Raw genomic sequence first — 10,000 nt, forward strand, 5'->3', positions numbered from 1 at the left:
CACCTTTCATTGGGAGTGAAATGTTCTCAGTGGAGCTGGAAACATCTCAATACCCGTCTGTCTGTCAGCAGCACTGTCTCTCTGCATCATCATCTGTCTCTCTGCATCATCACCTGTCTCTCTGCATCATCACCTGTCTCTCTGCATCATCATCTGTCTCTCTGCATCATCATCTGTCTCTCTGCATCATCATCTGTCTGTCAGCAGCACTGTCTCTCTGCATCATCATCTGTCTCTCTGCATCATCACCTGTCTCTCTGCATCATCATCTGTCTCTCTGCATCATCACCTGTCTCACTGCATCATCATCTGTCTGTCAGCAGCACTGTCTCTCTGCATCATCATCTGTCTCTCTGCATCATCACCTGTCTCTCTGCATCATCATCTGTCTGTCAGCAGCACTGTCTCTCTGCATCATCATCTGTCTCTCTGCATCATCACCTGTCTCTCTGCATCATCATCTGTCTCTCTGCATCATCATCTGTCTCTCTGCATCATCACCTGTCTCACTGCATCATCACCTGTCTCTCTGCATCATCATCTGTCTGTCAGCAGCACTGTCTCTCTGCATCATCATCTGTCTGTCAGCAGCACTGTCTCTCTGCATCATCATCTGTCTCTCTGCATCATCACCTGTCTCTCTGCATCATCATCTGTCTGTCAGCAGCACTGTCTCTCTGCATCATCATCTGTCTCTCTGCATCATCACCTGTCTCTCTGCATCATCATCTGTCTCTCTGCATCATCATCTGTCTCTCTGCATCATCACCTGTCTCACTGCATCATCACCTGTCTCTCTGCATCATCATCTGTCTGTCAGCAGCACTGTCTCTCTGCATCATCATCTGTCTCTCTGCATCATCACCTGTCTCTCTGCATCATCATCTGTCTGTCAGCAGCACTGTCTCTCTGCATCATCATCTGTCTCTCTGCATCATCACCTGTCTCTCTGCATCATCACCTGTCTCTCTGCATCATCATCTGTCTCTCTGCATCATCACCTGTCTCTCTGCATCATCATCTGTCTGTCAGCAGCACTGTCTCTCTGCATCATCATCTGTCTCTCTGCATCATCACCTGTCTCTCTGCATCATCATCTGTCTCTCTGCATCATCATCTGTCTCTCTGCATCATCACCTGTCTCACTGCATCATCATCTGTCTGTCAGCAGCACTGTCTCTCTGCATCATCATCTGTCTCTCTGCATCATCACCTGTCTCACTGCATCATCATCTGTCTGTCAGCATCATCATCTGTCTGTCTGCATCATCATCTGTCTGTCAGCATCATCACCTGTCTCACTGCATCATCATCTGTCTGTCAGCATCATCACCTGTCTCTCTGCATCATCACCTGTCTCTCTGCATCATCATCTGTCTCACTGCATCATCATCTGTCTGTCAGCATCATCACCTGTCTCACTGCATCATCATCTGTCTGTCAGCATCATCACCTGTCTCTCTGCATCATCACCTGTCTCTCTGCATCATCATCTGTCTCACTGCATCATCATCTGTCTCACTGCATCATCATCTGTCTCTCTGCATCATCATCTGTCTCACTGCATCATCATCTGTCTGTCAGCATCATCACCTGTCTCTCTGCATCATCACCTGTCTGTCAGCATCATCATCTGTCTCTCTGCATCATCACCTGTCTCACTGCATCATAATCTGTCTGTCAGCATCATCACCTGTCTCTCTGCATCATCATCTGTCTCTCTGCATCATCATCTGTCTCACTGCATCATCATCTGTCTGTCAGCATCATCACCTGTCTCTCTGCATCATCACCTGTCTGTCAGCATCATCATCTGTCTCTCTGCATCATCACCTGTCTCACTGCATCATAATCTGTCTGTCAGCATCATCATCTGTCTGTCAGCATCATCACCTGTCTCACTGCATCATCATCTGTCTGTCAGCATCATCACCTGTCTCACTGCATCATCACCTGTCTGTCAGCATCATCACCTGTCTCACTGCATCATCATCTGTCTGTCAGCATCATCATCTGTCTGTCTGCATCATCACCTGTCTCTCTGCATCATCATCTGTCTGTCAGCATCATCACCTGTCTCTCTGCATCATCATCTGTCTCACTGCATCATCATCTGTCTCACTGCATCATCATCTGTCTGTCAGCATCATCACCTGTCTCTCTGCATCATCATCTGTCTGTCAGCATCATCACCTGTCTGTCAGCATCATCACCTGTCTCACTGCATCATCACCGGTCTCACTGCATCATCACCGGTCTCACTGCATCATCACCTGTCTCACTGCATCATCACCTGTCCCACTGCATCATCACCTGTCTGTCAGCATCATCATCTGTCTGTCTGCATCATCATCTGTCTGTCAGCATCATCACCTGTCTGTCAGCATCATCACCTGTCTCACTGCATCATCACCGGTCTCACTGCATCATCACCTGTCTCACTGCATCATCACCTGTCCCACTGCATCATCACCTGTCTCACTGCATCATCATCTGTCTCACTGCATCATCACTTGTCTCACTGCATGCTCACCCGTCTCACTGCATCATCACCTGTCTCACTGCATCATCATCTGTCTCACTGCATCATCACCTGTCTCACTGCATCATCATCTGTCTCACTGCATCATCACCTGTTTCTCTGCATAATCACCTGTCTCACTGCATCATCACCTGTCTCAATGCATCATCACCTGTCTCACTGCATCATCACCTCATCACCTGTCTCACTGCATCATCATCTGTCTCACTGCATCATCACCTGTCTCACTGCATCATCATCTGTCTCACTGCATCATCACCTGTCTCTCTGCATAATCACCTGTCTCTCTGCATCATCATCTGTCTCACTGCATCATCATCTGTCTCACTGCATCATCACCTGTCTCACTGCATCATCATCTGTCTCACTGCATCATCACCTGTCTCACTGCATCATCATCTGTCTCACTGCATCATCACCTGTCTCACTGCATCATCATCTGTCTCACTGCATCATCATCTGTGTCACTGCATCATCATCTGTGTCACTGCATCATCATCTGTCTCACTGCATCATCACCTGTCTCACTGCATCATCATCTGTCTCACTGCATCATCACCTGTCTCACTGCATCATCATCTGTCTCACTGCATCATCATCTGTCTCACTGCATCATCACCTGTCTCACTGCATCATCATCTGTCTCACTGCATCATCACCTGTCTCACTGCATCATCATCTGTCTCACTGCATCATCACCTGTCTCACTGCATCATCACCTGTCTCACTGCATCATCATCTGTCTCACTGCATCATCACCTGTCTCACTGCATCATCACCTGTCTCACTGCATCATCATCTGTCTCACTGCATCATCACCTGTCTCACTGCATCATCATCTGTCTCACTGCATCATCACCTGTCTCACTGCATCATCATCTGTCTCACTGCATCATCATCTGTCTCACTGCATCATCACCTGTCTCACTGCATCATCATCTGTCTCACTGCATCATCACCTGTCTCACTGCATCATCATCTGTCTCACTGCATCATCACCTGTCTCACTGCATCATCATCTGTCTCACTGCATCATCACCTGTCTCACTGCATCATCATCTGTCTCACTGCATCATCATCTGTCTCACTGCATCATCATCTGTCTCACTGCATCATCATCTGTCTCACTGCATCATCATCTGTCTCACTGCATCATCATCTGTCTCACTCTTCTGCCAGCCCAGGTGTAAAGTCTGACCTTGATTGATTGACTGTAATAACTGTATGAGAGTCTGAAGGGAATCACACACACACACACACACACACACACACACACACACATTGATTGAATCGTCTTGTATCTCGTAAGTGAGTGTGTGACACAGATCTCAGGCTCATTTTAATCTCCTCTCACTGGAACAGAAGCAGTTTTTACAGACCCAGAAACTGATCAGATGAAGAGCACAAGAGCTTCATGAAACAGCAATAAAGAGAATGAAAGAATGAATGATTGCCTCATTTACGTGCAACAATATTGCGATATTAGCACTGCAACAACAATTAATCGATAAAATCGATAACCAATAAAAATAATTGCCTGTCACATCATCTTACAGCACTGAATAACATATGAAATTACATATTTTATGGACAAAACACAAACCCGGCCTCAGCAAAATGGAAAACAAAAACTGTAATTTTGTTGTTGGACATTTAGAGTTTTTGTTTAGAATAAATTTGCCTTTTTATCAGATTAATCAAAGAAATAAAGTGACAGATTAGTCGATTACCAAAACAGGCCTAGACCCCCTATCTGATCCGTATCCATAGCAACAGAGGGGTCAAAGGTTAAAAGCTTGATCTGCAAATCTCCAAGGAGAGATGAAACCATCCTGATCTCAGACCAGAGAGAGAGAGAGAGAGAGAGAGGGAGAGAGAGAGAAAGAGAGAGAGAGAGAGATATTCATGTGACATCATAAGGAAATCCTTCTAATTTGTAAGATCCTGTTCTCCTTGATGCTGATTGGTTGATTCTCTCTCTTGTGTATAGACCCCTTTTGCGCCGACGTCACAGTTACGTCACGGCGCTAGCTGGAGGCAAAACAAACGGAAAACTGGAGGCGGCCAATACAAACCAGCACAGATTCGGCTACATAATAAGGAGCTTAAATTATTATTTGTATTATTAAATGTCATCTTGTTGTGTTCTTGGGTGCAAGAATCGATGAAAAATGAGTATGCTGTATCTGGAATTTTTATTTCTAGAAAATATTCAACTCATTAAAATTGCACCGTAGTGTCACTCTTTACATTGTCGTCTTGGCGCTGGCTAGGCAGAACTGCGGATCGCACCACACAAGTCTTTACATGACCATTCAGCACATAGTTATATTATAGGCATCTAAATATATTTATATGTCCTCAGTTTCTCTTTACCCTCGGTTTCTCTATCGGGTAGGTGTAGAAGTCAGGCCACTCAACCGGAGGTAGCGTTAACGTTAACCCTGTCAGTTCGTCCATTGACTGAGCGTGTACGGTCATCTGGTTCCGTCCGTTAAAATTAGCCTAACTTTTGCAAATAACAATCGCGGTCCTGGACAGTGAGTGACCTTGCACATTAAGACAAAATCAGATTTTCTCCAGTCATTGTTAAAAAACAAGCTAACAAAACTTGCAAACTAACGTTAGTGAAGCGGCCAGAAGGATCTTTCTGCCTCCAGCTAAGCCCCGCCCACACAAATACGTCACCATGTTTACCAACTGTAAAAGGGTCTATAAACTGGCTGATTTTTGAGCTGAACTAGAAGAGCTACGACTTTTTCTATGTACAAAAAAGGCCTATTTCTCTGAAATATTGTTCACAAATCTGTCTAAATCTGTGTTAGTGAGCACTTCTCCTTTGCCGAGATAACCCATTCACCTCACAGGTGTGGCATATCAAGATGCTGATTAGACAGCATGATTATTGCACAGGTGTGCCTTAGGCTGTCCACAGTAAAAGGCCACTTTTATCACACAGCACAATGCAACAGATGTCGAAGGTTTTGAGGGAGCATGCTATTGGCATGCCGACTGCAGGAATGTCCACCAGAGCTGTTGCCCATTTCTCTACCATAAGCCGTCTCCAACCGGCCTCACAACCGCAGACCACGTGTAACCACACCAGCCCAGGACCTCCACATCCAGCATCTTCACCTCCGAGATCGTCTGAGACCAGCCAGCCGGACAGCTGCTGCAACAATCGGTTTGCATAACCAAAGAATTTCTGCACAAACTGTCAGAAACTGTCTCAGGGAAGCTCATCTGCATGCTCGTCGTCCTCATCGGGGTCTCGACCTGACTGCAGTTCGTCGTCGTAACTGACTTGAGTGGGCAAATGCTCACATTCGATGGCGTCTGGCACTTTGGAGAGGTGTTCTCTTCACGGTTTGCTGATGTCAACGTTGTGGATTGAGTGGCCCATGGTGGGGTTATGGTATGGGCTGGCGTATGTTATGGACAACAAACACAGGTGCATTTTATTGATGGCATTTTGAATGCACAGAGAGACTGTGACGAGATCCTGAGGCCCATTGCTGTGCCATTCATCCACGACCATAACCTCATGTTGCAGCATGATAATGCACGGCCCCATTCTGCAAAGATCTGTACACAATTCCTGGAAGCTGAAAACATCCCAGTTCTTGCATGGCCAGCAGACTCACCGGACACGTCACCCATTGAGCATGTTTGGGATGCTCTGGATCAGCGTATACGACAGCGTGTTCCAGTTCCTGCCAATATCCAGCAACTTCACACAGCCATTGAAGAGGAGTGGACCAACATTCCACAGGCCACAATCAACAACCTGATCAACTCTATGCGAAGGACTTGTGTTGCACTGCGTGAGGCAAATGGTGGTCACACCAGATACTGACTGGTTTTCGGACCCCCCGGACCCCCCATTACAGTAAAACTGCACATTTTAGAGTGGCCTTTTACTGTGGACAGCCTAAGGCACACCTGTGCAATAATCATGCTGTCTAATCAGCATCTTGATATGCCAAACCTGTGAGGTGAATGGGTTATCTCGGCAAAGGAGAAGTGCTCACTAACACAGATTTAGACAGATTTGTGAACAATATTTGAAAGAAATGGCCTTTTGTGTACATAGACAAAGTCTTAGATCTTTGAGTTCAGCTCACGAAAAATGGGGGCAAAAACAAAAGTGTTGCGTTTATAATATTGTTCAGTGTATGTGCATATATAGAATAGAAGAGTAATTTATTCCTGTGATCAAAGCTGAATTTTCAGCATCATTACTCCAGTCTTCAGTGTCACATGATCCTAATATGATTTGATGCACAGGAAACCTTTATGATTATAATTAATGTTAAAAACAGTTTCAGATTTCTGTAAAAACCGTGATGCATTTAATTAATAGAAGTAGTTTAAGTATCACTTCAGGTCCTTCTACACACTGAAACACTTCTGACATTAATCATGTTCATCCAGATCAAAAAGTCGTCAATCTAATCAAATCCCTGCAGTCACAAGCTATTAACTCATAAAGTCAGTCCAACTGCAACTCTAAAGAACAACACAATAAATCCTAGTGTACACTAATCAACATAAATAACCAGATAGATTAACGTATCTGTGACCAATATCAAAGTTACCAATCCAAACGATTCAAAAAGAGAAGCGCCCTACGAAATATTGATGCAGAGACACATTTACTGTATGTGTGTAATTCATAATCTGCTGCATAATGTGTTTCCAGAATAATAGTTTTTAAATAAAACAACGTGACAGAATAAACTGACATTTAAATCAGACGTTATGCTGATAAAACAAACCATAAAAACCACACTGGCCTCACGAGACTGATGATCTGCGGCTCAGTGAGGTCACAGGGGTCAGAGGTCACAGGGGTCAGAGGTCACCGCTGACAGTGACATAACAGGCCATCAAACATCCCTCAGGACACTCGAGCTCCAGCTGACCAGAACACTGACTGATAGAATCGTCACACAAATGCTCAACACAACGCATTATTTTACGCAACAGAACATGGGCATAAAAATGGTGTAGAACAAAGTTTTCTCAAAGTTATGAACAAACGTTCTTCCAGTAACATTAATAGAACATTCAATTAGTGTTCTCTGGACTTTAATAATGTTCTCAAAACATCAGCACAAAAACATCATTTATACATCGTTCATGGAATGTTTTTTAAATGTATCTACTTGTTTCGGAACGTTCCCATAATGTTTGAAGAATGATACAATGTAATGTTCACTTAAGCATCATATAAGAAAAGAAAAAAACATTTAAAAAACTGACTGAACAGAGAACCATAACTTAAAGTCCCACTGAAGTGCCTTATAACACGCAGCTTTGTTTGATGTGTTGATGAAACAGGAAGCTAAGGCGGGGCATATTGAATGGCTCCTCCCTCTTTTCAAATACCCAATAGCATTTAGTTCACCTCACAGACTGACAGCACCATGGAAGCGAATCCGGGCGCTGATGATACGCTGAATTCAATAGTAGAGATGTGAATAAAATTCTAGCCATTTCATTCTTAACCAACGTATAGTTGAAAAACTAAATAAAACTCGAGCGTTTGAGCAACCGAACACACACTCCAACACATATTACGTGACGTGTCAACGCTCGCTTCGGCCACGTGGTGTTTATAGCATAGGGGGCGGAGCTTCAGATTCTAGAGAGCCTTTGATTGGACAGAAGATGTGATGAGAAGCGGTGATGTCATAAAAATCCGTGATCCATTGTAGCGGAAGTGAGAGACTGAGTGTTGAATGCTTATATCTCCTAAATTACAATTCTGTCATTGTTTTGGAACACACCAGCTGATTCATAACCTTAAGGCTAACATATTCATACTAAAAGATAAAAAACTTACATTTTGATTCCAGGGGGCCATTAAAGGGAACATTAGCTAAACGTTCTTATAATATATTTTAGTTAGCTGGGAATATTTTACAGTTTGGTTTGTTTCATTATCACGATCAGGCAGGGTTCATGTTAGGACACCGAAGACAGTGAACCCTGTCTGGAGGAAGACATGTATGTGCTAACCTGAATTACTCAGAATAAACACAGGAATTACTCAATCCTGCTGGATCCGTTCGGCACATTAAACCAAGAGTTATTTCGATTGTTACAGAGATCACTAAATATAGGCTAAGACAGTAAATTAAAAGCACATTGTGCAGAGATTTAATAAAACCCTTCATAAATACGTTCCCTCTGACTTATGGTTGATATACTCAATAAACTGAATTTCAACCAGAAATGAATGAATAAACTGAAGTCAGGCTTCACTGGATTCATTGATCAGGCCGAGATCTGTCATATAAACCAGCACACATCACTCGTGTCTCAATCTGGGTCCAGTGAGGCTAACAAAGCAGAATTATGAGATAAAAAGTCGCAATTACCTTTTTTATTCCTTTGTGGAAACAAGCTTCAATAGTATTCTTACTCTCAAAGAGCATTAATACTCTAAAAACTGCTAAATGGTACAGCCGCAGTCCGTTCTGCACTTCTTTAGTGTGTTCTCTGCAAGTATTCATTAATATTTTACACTAGTAGCTAAAGCCTCACATCTGAACACAGCACACGCTGAACCTGCTGCAGAGAGCCTGACTGACAGCTGTCAATCACACTGAAAATCAACAGGAAGTCCTTCCTGAAGCTTGAATATGTGGATGTCAGTGTGAACAGACAATACAACAGGTATAGTTTAAAGAATCGTCATGCAGCTCTTCATTAAGGACAGTAAGAGACACTATATTAAAGTCGAGCTGAATAACGACACTGTTGTCGTCTCGAGCCGCTTATAACTGAACCTGTTTCATGATAATCTGATGATGAGCTTTACACAGTTATTGAACTCAACTGAATTGATCTGAATTGTCTTTTTAGAGCTGAATCTGATTTTTCTCATATTTGATTTTTCTGTTTATTACTGTCAAGTTGCTTTTAAACACTCTGAACTCTAGAGATAAATCTTCCTTCTGAAGATTTTCTGTGAATAACGACTTAAACGTGAACCTGTGTCTCGCACAAAACTATCACATGACTTCGGAAGAGTTGGAATACCGCGCTTAACCCAGCTGACAAAGATATATTCCAAGAACGTTCTATTAATGTTACTGGAAGAACGTTTGTTCAGAACTTTGAGAAAACCTTGATGCTTTATCGTCCTTCATTATTATGATCAGTGTTGGGGAAAGTTACTTTTAAAAGTAATGTGTTACAATAATGCGTTACTCTCTAAAAAAGTTACTAATTACGTGACTTAGTTACTTTTTATGGAAAGTAATGTGTTGCGTTACTGTTTCTCATCTGGGATGGGCTTGCTTATTTGTTTTTAATCATAATATATTTTTTTTTAAATTGCCAAATATGAATGCCCTTTCAAACCAAAAGTGAACTGAAAAATGTTTCCGCCACAGAATAAGGCATTTTAAAATATAATTGCGACTTTTTATCTTACAAATTCTAAAA

The 10,000-nt window shown here is 42.9% G+C and overlaps 1 protein-coding gene across 1 annotated transcript in view; it reads right to left on the reverse strand.

Moving 5' to 3' along the window:
- Positions 1-10,000, reverse strand: part of cacng2b (calcium channel, voltage-dependent, gamma subunit 2b) — a 41,258-nt gene that overhangs the window by 29,785 nt on the left and 1,473 nt on the right. The window lies entirely within an intron of this gene.

Source organism: Scardinius erythrophthalmus, assembly GCF_964197995.2.
Source record: "Scardinius erythrophthalmus genome assembly, chromosome: 12".
Classification (NCBI taxonomy): Eukaryota; Metazoa; Chordata; class Actinopteri; order Cypriniformes; family Leuciscidae; genus Scardinius; species Scardinius erythrophthalmus.